The following is an 11,531-nucleotide window of genomic DNA, read 5'->3' as shown; positions in this document are numbered from 1 at the left end:
TTCCTCTCTCTAGCCCACCACAGTGATATCAAGCACCACCCATTTGCTCCACTTACTAGCATGATGTCAGGCTGCTTGGCTGCCACCTTGCTTGGAGAACAGATCGAGGACCAGCATGAGACACAGACTTCCTCTTTGCTATAACTTTTCTGCTGCAACTACTTGGAATCCCCACCCTAGTACCAGCCCCCTCCACTGAAAACCAGCTCTAATATGATGTGTTTTTTGCAAACAATGTAGCATGCCTCTTTGAAGGGATTGCCCATTTGCTTTCTTTACTGATGTCTTTTTCAAGAGAGAATAGATTTTGGAAAACAATGATCCTCAAATGATGTAAATGTCTCCATATTTCTGACTTTTTAAATGAAATCTCATTTGTGTATCCATGTGGACTGCTGCTACTGCTGGAACTGATACTGAAGTCCAGGATGAAAGGCCTGGGACATTCTTCATATTCTTTCTATTATCTGCTCTTCCTTGGGGTCCTGTTGGCCCTGGAAATATCGTTTCTTGCTTCCTATGGGTGGTCATGACCTATCAAGCTAGAAATCAGCTTATCCAAACTTTCCTTAGCTACTAAACTTTCAGTCTCTTCTGATTCTGGAAATTTCTCACATGATGATTCATGTAATTCATTTTCTGCCCAATGCTGCTCTACATTTCTGATGCGGAAACAGGGTGTTCTACTGCTCTTTGCTGGCATTACCTGTTGGCCTCCTGCCCTCCCTGCTGTTGCTGCCACCTCCTCTGTCTTCTTTTTGTTGCTATGTGGAGATGGGGGGGGGGGGGGAGGGGGAACACTATTGCAAGAATTTTTTTTGATGGAGCCAGCATCTGCAGCTGGTACCTTCTTCTTAAACAAGGGCCCAATATTCAGTGCTATTTAACTGGACAGGAAGAGCTCCTGGCTGGCTGGTTAGCCGGTTAAGCACTAATATTCAGCGCAATATAGCCAGTTACCTCCACTAAATATCAGAATTATTATTATTATTAGTGTAACCCTATGGGTTAAATTTTAAAAGATTACCTGGCTCCTTCTAGATTTGGTTTAGAGACAGTGAGCAGCAGTGCAGTGAAACTGAGTAGTCTGTGTGCATGCGCTGAGTGTTCGCATGCTGATGGAACTTTCAGGAGAGTGACAAACAGCTCAGGCTGGCAGTTGGGAGAGAGCTCTGTTGGTGAGAACATGTTACTTGGGAAAGACTGGAAGAAAGTTGATGCTGGACAGGGGCGTATCTGCGTGGGGCCAGGGGCCTGGGCCCCCACAGATTTCGCCCTGGCCCCCTCCTGCCGCCAGCCCTCCCCCGCTGCCGTTTCTTACTTTTGCGTCCGCTTCCTCCTGCGCCTTTAAAAATATTTCTTCAGCTGGCGGGGGACCCAACCCCCGCCAGCCAACCCGAGGTGACAACTTGCAGGTTCTTTCTCCCGCCGTGGCCAACATGCTGGAGTTGAGCGTCTGAATCCAGTTCGGAGTCTGACGTCGCAGCACGTACAACGTACAACTCCAGCATGTTGGCCACGGCGGAGGAAGAACCTGCAAGTTGTCACCTCGGGTTGGCTGGCGGGGGTTGGGTCCCCCGCCAGCTGAAGAAATATTTTTAAAGGCACAGGAGGAAGCGGACACAAAAGTAAGAAACGGCAGCGGGGGAGGGCTGGCGGCGGGAGGGAGGTGGAGAGAGTCGTTGGTGGCGGTGGGGGGGGGTCCGGTAATGGCAGGGGGGGGGGTCGGTGGCTGCAAGGGGGGTAAATGTGCCCCCTCCTCTGGCTCTGGCCCTCCCCTACCGCCGTGAGGCCAGGATACGCCCCTGTGCTGGAGATCATCACCTGAAAGAAAAGGTGCCCACCGTTCAAGAGAGCCAGAGAGAGAAAACAAAGAGAGCAGCTAAGTGACGAAAACTATTTTAAAAAGTGCACATAAGAGAAATAGTAAACGAAACCTGAACAATAAGTGAGAGATAACTGAAAAAAAGAAAAAGAGAGTAGAGTAAAAACTACATGTTGAGATCCTTGCAGGTCTCCGGAAATCTGAAAGACAGGAGAAAAGAAACTTGAAGAGTCTGGTGTTTTGCGGAATTGAATGTACCTAAATGATTTATGTAACTAATATTTATACTTATCTGAGGATGCTCTCAATGTTTCTAGAGATTAAACTGATTTGTGTTGCAAACCTGTAATTGAAATACATATGTTAAATTTGCAAGTTGGTAAAATTTCATTAGCGTTTAAATATAATTCAACTAATATTTTCTTTTTTATTGTAAAACTCCCTGGTTGGTGTTGAGTCATTTTGGGAAACACTGTGACATATTTGGTACCATCATTGTAATCCCTTGCTCTGCCACCAGGGGTTAGCATTTGTATAGCACTACCAGACACAGGCAGAGCTGAACACCGATTCAAAGAGACAGTCCCTGCTCAAAAGAGCTTACAATCTAAATAATACAGACAGACAAGACAGTTACGGGTAAGGGAAGTAATGGGTGAGAAGGAAGGAAGGGACAAGGGTGAGGGCAATTGAGTAGTGGCTAGGAGCTAAAAGCAGCAGTGAAAAGGTGGGTTTTCAGCATAGATTTGAAAACAGGTAGAGATGGAGCCTAGCACGTATAGGTCCAGGAAATCTATTCCAGGCATAAGGTGCCACGAGAGAAAATGAGCGAAGCCTGAGTTAGCAGTGGAGGAAAAGGGGACGACAAGAGAGATTTGTCCAGTGAGCGGAGTTCACGGGGAGGAATGTAGGGAGAGATGAGAGTGGAGAGGTAATGGGGGGCTGCAGAGTGGATACATTTAAAGGTCAGTACGAGAAGTTTAAACTGAATGCGGAAGCGGACAGGGAGCCAGTGAAGTGACTTGAGGAGTGGGCTAGTGTGGGTATAACGATTCTGGTGGAAAATAAGTCGTGCCGCAGAATTTGGACAGATTGGAGAGGAGAGAGATGGCTGAGCGGAAGACCAGTGAGAAGTAAATTGCAATAGTTCCAAGCGAGAGGTGACAAGGGTGTGGATAAGGTTCTGGCAGCGTATTCAGGAAGGAAGGGGCAAGTTTTGCTAATATTGTAGATAAAGAAACGACAGGTTTTGGCGATCTGTTGAATATGTGCAGAGAAGAGAGAGAGGAATCAAAGATGAATCCAAGGTTACGAGCCGAGGAGACAGGGAGGATGTGAAAGCATTAAGAGAGATAGAGAAAGGGGGAAGAGGGGAGGTGGGTTTAGGGGAAAAATGAGAAGTTCAGTTTTGGTCATGTTGAGCTTTAGATGGCGTTGAGACATCCAAGCAGCAATGTCGGACAAGCAGGCTGAGATTTTGTCCTGGATCAGTACTTAGCACATAGCAGCTAGTCGTGCATATTCAAGAGCTGCTACCTAAGTTTAGCGGGAAAATTGGATCATATAAATACAGTCTTATCTTTGCCCACTATTACTTAACTGGGGGGGGGGGAGGGGGGTTAATTTTTTTATCTATGCCTATGGTCTACAGGAGTTCAAAACCCAAATCTCTGATCACCACCACTAATACTGCTTCTGGGTCTCTCTAAGGAATTCACTACCTTTCCTCTTCTGCTTTTCCCATTCTCACACTTATGCCTTTCATGTATTGGCATGACCAGTGGCGGACCAAGGGGGCAATGTTGCCAGGTGGAAAATTTTTTCCCACCCAAACCAGCCTAAATCCAGCCCAAAACCGCCCAAACTCAACCCCGCCCCCGACACCCCCACCCCCGCGTCATCACCCCCGCCCCCGCCGTCCATCACCCCGCCCCCACCGTCATCGGCCCCGCCTCCCACGTCATCGGCCCCGCTCCCCCGTCATCCGGCCCCGCCCAGAACGTCATCAGCCCCCGCCCAAAACATCACTAACCCCCGCCCCCCACGGCCGAAAAAAACCGCAAAAAAACCGCCCAAAAACAAAAAAGAAGCCCAAAAAACCCGCAACCCGCCGCGGGCAAACATTTCCCGAGGCGGTTAGCGGAAAACCGCCCAATTGGGCGGTAAAACCGCCCACCTGGCAACACTGCAAGGGGGGGACGGTGGGGGCGGTCCGCCCGGGGTGTCCAGTGGGTGGGGGGTGCTCCGTTGCTGACTGCAGTCAGCCCTCGTCTCCTCTCCATCCTGTGCCTTTAAAAAAAATCTGAAAAGCAGCATGGCAGGCAGCGCTTCGCGTCTGCCCTGCCTGCTTGTAAAAGAAAGCGCCGGCAAACCTCCTCGTCGACGTCGGGTCTTCCCTCACTGGATCCCGCCCTTTGGGGGGGGCGGGACCTAGTGAGGGAAGACCCGACGCGACGTCGCGACGTCGACGAGATTTGCCGCTTTCTTTTACAAGCAGGCAGGGCAGACACGAAGCGCTGCCTGCCATGCTGCTTTTCAGATTTTTTTTTAAAGCCCCGATGGAGGCAGGAGACGAGGGCTGTCGTCGAAGGTGGTAGGTGGGTCGAGTTGGGGGGGGGGGCTTAGATGGGCGAGGATGGTTTCAGATAGGAGAAGGGGACTGGAGAGGGGGGCCTCAGATGGGAGAAGGGACGTGGGGAGGGGGGGTCTCAGATGGGAGAAGAGGGGAGAAGGGGACTGGGCTGGGGAGAAGGGGGTGGGGTCTCAGATGGGAGAAGGGGGACGTGGGGAGGGGGGTCTCCGATGGGAGAAGAGGGGAGAAGGGGACTGGGGTGGGGAGGGGGATCTCAGATGGGAGAAGAGGGGAGAAGGGGATGGGTGGGGAGAAAGGGGGCGGAGAAGGGGTCCATGCGAGAAAATGGGAACCATGCTTGGGGCTGGTGGGAAAATGGGTCTGGGGCTGAAAAGGGGTCCCTAATGCAAGGCATGTGGATGAAGGGGGCTGGAACTGGGGGCTGAAAAGGAGGGTAGGTGGGATAAGGGGCTAGTACTGGAACTGGGGACTGAAAAGGGGCAGAGGCTGAAGCTGGGGGGACTGGGGGCTGAAAAGGGGACAGGGAGAAGTGGCTGGGGCTGAAGCTCGGGACTGGTGAGAGAAAAGGGCTGGGGCTGAAAACTGCAAACTGGTGGGATAGTGGGGCTGAAAAGGGGGAGCAAGTGGGAGATGTGGGCTGGGGCTAGAACTAGGGGCAGGTGGGATAAGAGGGCTGGAACTGGGTACTGAAAAAAGGGGCAGAGAGAGAGAGAGAGGGGACAGATGATGGATGGATGGATGGATGGATGGATGGATGGATGGATGGATGGATGGATGGGGGGGGGAGAGGGAGGGCAGACCTGGATGGATGGGGGGGAGAGGGGAGGGCAGACCCTTAATGGATGGGGGGGGTGAGGGAGGGCAGACCTTGGATGGATGGGGGGAGAGAGGGAGGGCAGAAAGTGAATGGAAGGGGGAGAGAGAGGGCAGACAGTGAATGGAAGGGGCAGGGAGACAGGTCAGACATTGGATGGAGGGGACAGCAGAGAGGGCAGACACTGGATGGCAGAGAAAGAACAAAGACAGATGCTGGATGGAAGGAAGACAATGAAAAAGAAGATGAGGAAAGCAGAAACCAGAGACAACAAACTGTAAATAAAAAAAAAAAAATATATTTTTTTTTGCTTTAGGATAAAGTAGTATTGTAGCTGTGTTAATAAATGTTTATAATAGAACATGTAAATAAGGTAATCTTTTATTGGACTAATTTTAATACTTTTGACTAACTTTCGGAGAACAAAACCCCCTTCCTCAGGTCAGGTTAGGACACTGTAACACACTATACTGTATTGACCTGAGGAAGAAGGTTTTGGCCTCTGACAGCTAAATGTATTAGTCCAATAAAATGGTATTTTATTTTCTATATTTGTTTTATTTCTATTTGTTAATTTGTAAAGTGGTGATTGGTATTTGTTAGTTTTTTTTTTCCAAATTTACATCTGCTGTCTTTATATTTTGCACAGAACTAGGGGACATTTTCTGTTTCTGAATGTTGCATTGTATGCAGAGTCTGGCATCTTGGGGTTCAGTTTAATTTTGATAAATAGAAAGTTTATGATTACTTGTTCTATAGTGGATTAGGGTGTATCTGTGTTTGTGAAAAAGACATGACTTTCAGTTGGCATTGACGATCTGTACTATCTGTCTGGTTTCGTTTTACAATAGGTGAATTGATGTTCTAGTGCTCACTGTGGTGTTTAAGATTTCTTTTTCCATGTGTGACTCATAGAAATGACTGCTTATGGTATGGTAGAATTGCTCTATAGGTCCTGAGTGTTTGTATTCTCGGTATGCGTAGTACTGGATTTTGGAGGGTGGTGTTAAAAAATGACCGGCCCCGGGTGTCAACTACCCTAGGTACGCCACTGGGCATGACCAAGCAAACATTTTCTCTCCATTATGTAATACAGGGGTGGACAACCACAGCAGGGCTGCAGAGAGGGGGGGGGGGGGGGGGGGGGCAAAGTTCCTTGGGCCTGGGCCTCCAGGGGGGCCTGGCGCAGGGGTCTCTCTCTCTCTCCTGCTCCTGACGGGACCCGAGTGATCGCTTCCCAACAGGAGTAGGAGAGAGAAAACTCCAGCGCTGGGCCCCACCTTGGAGGCTGGGGAGGACCCGGAGCTTCCTCCAGCGCTGCTCTTCTGTCCATTGCTGAGTGGCTGCTTTTCCTCTCAGGCACGCCATAGCTCCATTTTGAAATGGAGCATGCCCTGAGAGGAAAAGCAGCCGCAGGGGTAGGCAGTCAGCGGCTGGAGGAAGACGTCTTCTGCCCCCCAGCCCAAGGTATTTTAAGCCTATGCAGGGGCGGCAGAGATTGGGAGGAGCCAGCAGCAATCAGGGCTGGCAGCGACAGCGATCGGGGGGTGGTAGCGGCCCTGCCCCAGGCCTGGTTCAGTCTCTCGGCAGCCCTGAACCACAGTCCTCAAGGGCCACAACCCAGTAGGTTTTTTCAAGATTTGTACAATGAATGTACATGAGAGCTGTCTATGTCAGTGGCGTTCCTAGGGGGGGGCGGTCCGCCCCGGGTGCACGTTGCCTGGGGGGGGGGGGGGGGGGGGGGGGGGTGCTGCGCGTGCCTGTTCTCCGTTGTTCCATGCTTCTTCTCTGCCCAGGAACAGGTTACTTCCTGTTCCGGGGCAGAGAAGAAGCATGGAACAATGGAGGACAGGCGCGCGCGGCACCCCCCCCGGCGGCGTGCAACCAGGCGGGGGGGTTCCTTCGCAGGGGGTGTCCTTTCGCCGGGGGGGGGGGGTCCACCCCGCATCGGGGGGGGGGGCGCTGAACCCAGGGCGGGTGCATTGGCCGTTCCGCCCCGGGTGCCAGCGCCCCTAGAACGCCACTGGTCTACGTTCAATGGAAGCAGCACATGCAAATCAATCTCATTCATGTTCATTGTGGAAATCTTGAAACTTGACTGGGTTGTGTCTCTCAAGGATCATGGTTGCCCACCCTTGATGTAATATATAGGGATTTTATTATAAATGTAAAACATAGTGCATACACAGTACCCATTATTAGAATAGATAGATAATACAGAGCCATTTGATTTCCAGTCTGTATGGACCTACAGAGCCTGGCAGAGTTTTCCAAGTGAAGTAACTTGTCTCAGGCACACAAACTCAACCAGAGGCTGCCAACTCACCTGCCAGACTCCTGTCTATGCTCTTTTCAGTTTTCATTTATTTATTTACTTATGACATTTATATCACACACTATCTCAAGGTGTCCTGAGTTCAATGTGGCTTATAACAAAGATTAATCATTATAGTAATAACTTTTGCTGACTATAATGCTTCTCATTATGGAATCTGTTTGACCCTGAATTTAGTTGGGGTTATATGTCCCCTAAATCTACAGTTCTGCCTGGTATTGCAGAGAGAACTCAGAGAAGGCTATTACCAATTTCATCTGACTTCTCTTATTTTGTCCCTTCTGAGTTCTGTCCAATACTCAGCAGCTATGGACCAGCCACGTCACAAAGTAGTGGAGGAAATCCGGGGCTGTCTACTGTCTACTAAGACCTCCTGACTCCATTTGAATCCAGCAAAGATGTGCACTTCTTTTGCCAGACTAAAAGATAGTCAGGAGATACTAAGATTCAGTTACTCTATTGTTTTGCCAAATCCAGATCCCATTTATTAAGGGAGAATCCCTATGAGAAGAAATAAAGAGAGTGAGAGATTGGGTGAGTAATAAATCTATTGAAAGAACCTAAGCCAGGTTACAGATGAAGCATGGATTATAAGAATATGGACATATTCTTAGGGAGATCCATCGGACAGAGTGACCAGCAGCCTTTCATGTCCTGAATTCTCCATACATATCAGCTGTCAGCCTCTTATATATTCTTTTGATATCATTACTTTCAATTACCCCCCCCCCCCCAAAAAAAAACAAAACCTGATGAACACCAGATGTTCGTTATTACGTTTTGTGACCAGGTACCTCTAAGTGCAGCCAAGGATAGAACAATCTCCTCCAGCCACAGGCTCCCGGTACAGTCAAGAAAAAAATGTCCACCATCAACTTCACTCTTAAGGACTTTATTCCATGCAGGTTTCTAGTAGACCTGATACACTGTTCCAACAGCAGCACTCACCTTCAATCTTAAGCACATGTAAGCCCCCTGAAAGTGTGTGGCAAATAGTCCCCTTTAAGCAGTAGGCTATCAGCACATACCAGGATTCAATATAGGCTCACAGTCAGCTCCAGTCTGGGCTCTTTTTCCAGTGCACCATAAACAGTAGTTCAATTCCAAATAGAAGCAGTTCATTCAATTTATCATCCCAGTTAAATCACAAAGCAGCAGTTTCTACCTTCTACTCTCTTTACCTTCAGGAGAGTTCAATACTTTAGGGACTCCTCATACCAAGGGATTTCACTCTGCATCAGCTTCACTGGTAAATTCAATACTTTAGGGACCTCCCTTACCCAAGGATTTTCAACCTGCAAATACTATTGGGACTTCCACACCCAAGGGATTTCAGCTTGCTTCAGTACTTTAGGGACCTCTCTCACCCAAGGATTTTCAGCCTGCTTCTCTCCCTCTGGAACTCCTTCCTACCTGCCTAATCAATCCCTGGCTTCTGCTCTCACAACCAATCATTCTCCTTCCATTAACTTCCCCCACACCCATACCAGCTGAGTTGAGCATTAGACTAATGATGAGTTCCTGCACACAGGGTTTCCTATCTCTCTTTCCCCCTAGTGGCAGCCAATCTATACATCCTACCAGCTTACACCCATGTCTTCCCCTATTGCAGCTAGGAGTCCAGTCCGGGTTCTTCATCTCACCCCCTGGCTCCTTGCCTGCAATGCCTTCTGGGACTTGTATTTCAGACTGAAACTGCCTTAACCCAACTATCCTGGATGTGACTCTATCACAGTTTCCAACCGCAAACTTTCCTAACTGTCCTAGGAAAGTCCCTCCTACTTTTCCAAATCTGTTACTGACTGCAGATTTTACATTTTGGGTGACTGGCACCTGTGGTCTATTTCAGCTACTCTGGTCAGGGCTAGTTTCACAACTGCTATTTCCAACTGTCATTTCTCTGCACAGCTAGAAATCTCTTGCAATTATTTGATACAGAGATGAGAGATGCCATTTTAGAGATGAGATGCCATTTTGATTTCAAGCTCCTTGACCTATCTTCTTTCCAGTAGGCTTCAGATTGGGCAGTAGGCCTTAGGCCTGATACATATTTCTACAACCCATAGAACCTAATAGAGTTTACATGTGACTTTTTTCACACACAAAAACTCAATCAGGGTGTCTTTTATGAAAACTGCTGGCAAGCTAGGAGGGTGCGTTTGTGGAAGGTGGAATACCTCACTGTCTTGTATCCATGAGTGATTTATAACTACTAATTGACCTGACTCCTGATGATGCTGTTATAGTGAAACGCAGACTGTGTTGAGTCTGGGGTGTATTTATCGAATGGATGTGGATTGAAGCACAGTAGCTGAGAACTCAATGATTTGAATATGCTACTCGTTTAAATATCTGGTGACCATTAAGGAGTGATGCAGTGTGGATCACCATTAAGCAGTGTGGCATGAGTTGTGGGATTACAAAAGGATTACATCGCTTAACTAACTGGAGCCTGGAGGAGCGCAACATCATTTGAAATCATAGAGAACTATTCCCAAGAGGAGATGAAAGTGGATTTGATGGTGGACTTTGAAATATTCTTTGGTCTACGGATATAGCGAGTAGTTAGAACTGACTTGTATTAGTGAGTTTTTGCTCAAAGTGTGTAGTAGTGTGGTTAAGGGTATGTATGGTGAGTGAGTATGTATGTGGAAATTAAGTCATATGGTAAAAACAGGTATATCATATTTTGTATTAAGGAAGCAAATAATAAAAGTGTTTCAAGCATATCAAGCATAACTGATTGTGTTTATAAAATCCAAGAGAAGTGACCACATGATGAAAGACAGTCAAGGTTTCTTTCAGTTTTACGATGACATTATCAGCCATGGGATTTGGAAGATTTAAGGCTTAACAGGCTTGTTCTGGTGTTTGTTGACAGGTTAAACATAATCAATTGACTCCCACTTCTTCAATATCCTTCCTTAAGGCAGCTCCAAAGGGTTCTGTTTTCCCGGTCCCATAATTTGCAGGAGAAACATGGAAACAACTGATTGTCAAGTGACTCAGAACCCCTGCCAATTCCAGTTTATCTAAAAGGAAGTGATCCAAAAATGGGTTTATTCACTGTATTTTATCACTTATTTTCACATGAATGTACATCACTAGCAGAGGGGAATAGAAAATGCCTAAGAGTATCTAGACAGCTAACATGAGTGGAGGAGTGGCCTAGTGATTAGAGCACTGGTCTTGCAATCCAGAGGTGGCCACTTCAAATCCCACTGCTGCTCTGTGTGAGCTTAGGCAAGTCACTTAACCCTCCATTACCTCAAGTACAAACTACAATGTAAGCTCTCCTGGGACAGAGAAATATCCAGTGTACCTGAATGTAACTCACCTTGAGCTACTACTGAAAAAGGTGTGAGCAAAAGCAAAATAAATAAATATGCTAATATATAGATATGAAGTTTCAGTCTTTAGCTTTACAGATGCACTTTTCTTCTCAGTGTCCAAGTAAACTGGGTAGATATTACTACATGAAACATAATGGCACTGTCCGGTACGCAGAAATGTTTTCTTTGCAGCTTCAAACAAATCTATTTACTTAATGAACAACTTCCATCTCCCCCTCACTTACAGTATTCAGCACTTTGGACTGGTTCCAAGATAACCTTCCCAGGCAAAAGACTCTAATTCCCACTTGCTGTTGAATTGCTGCATATCTCTTCCAGATAACCATTTATGTTTGCCCATGAAGCAATATCCATTAGTATGTTTGCTGTATGTATTGTCTCCTGAGCAGGTGCAAATTCTTTAAACAGAAATGACAGCTTGCAGAGGTGTTGCAAACATCCTTCCAATAGCTGCCAACGGAGGTTTCAGATAAGGAACCTGGATAACTTGAAACCTTTCTTTTGCACAGAACAGGATTTTGCAAAGTTCTCGTCAGGTTTCTCCCAAAAGGTAGCAAAGAAGAATAGACTCTTTGGACTTAGTTTAAAAAAAGTTGAACCCTAACACCCTT

This window comes from Microcaecilia unicolor, chromosome 7, assembly GCF_901765095.1.
Source record: "Microcaecilia unicolor chromosome 7, aMicUni1.1, whole genome shotgun sequence".
In the NCBI taxonomy this organism is placed as follows: domain Eukaryota; kingdom Metazoa; phylum Chordata; class Amphibia; order Gymnophiona; family Siphonopidae; genus Microcaecilia; species Microcaecilia unicolor.
This window is presented reverse-complemented; position numbering follows the sequence as displayed.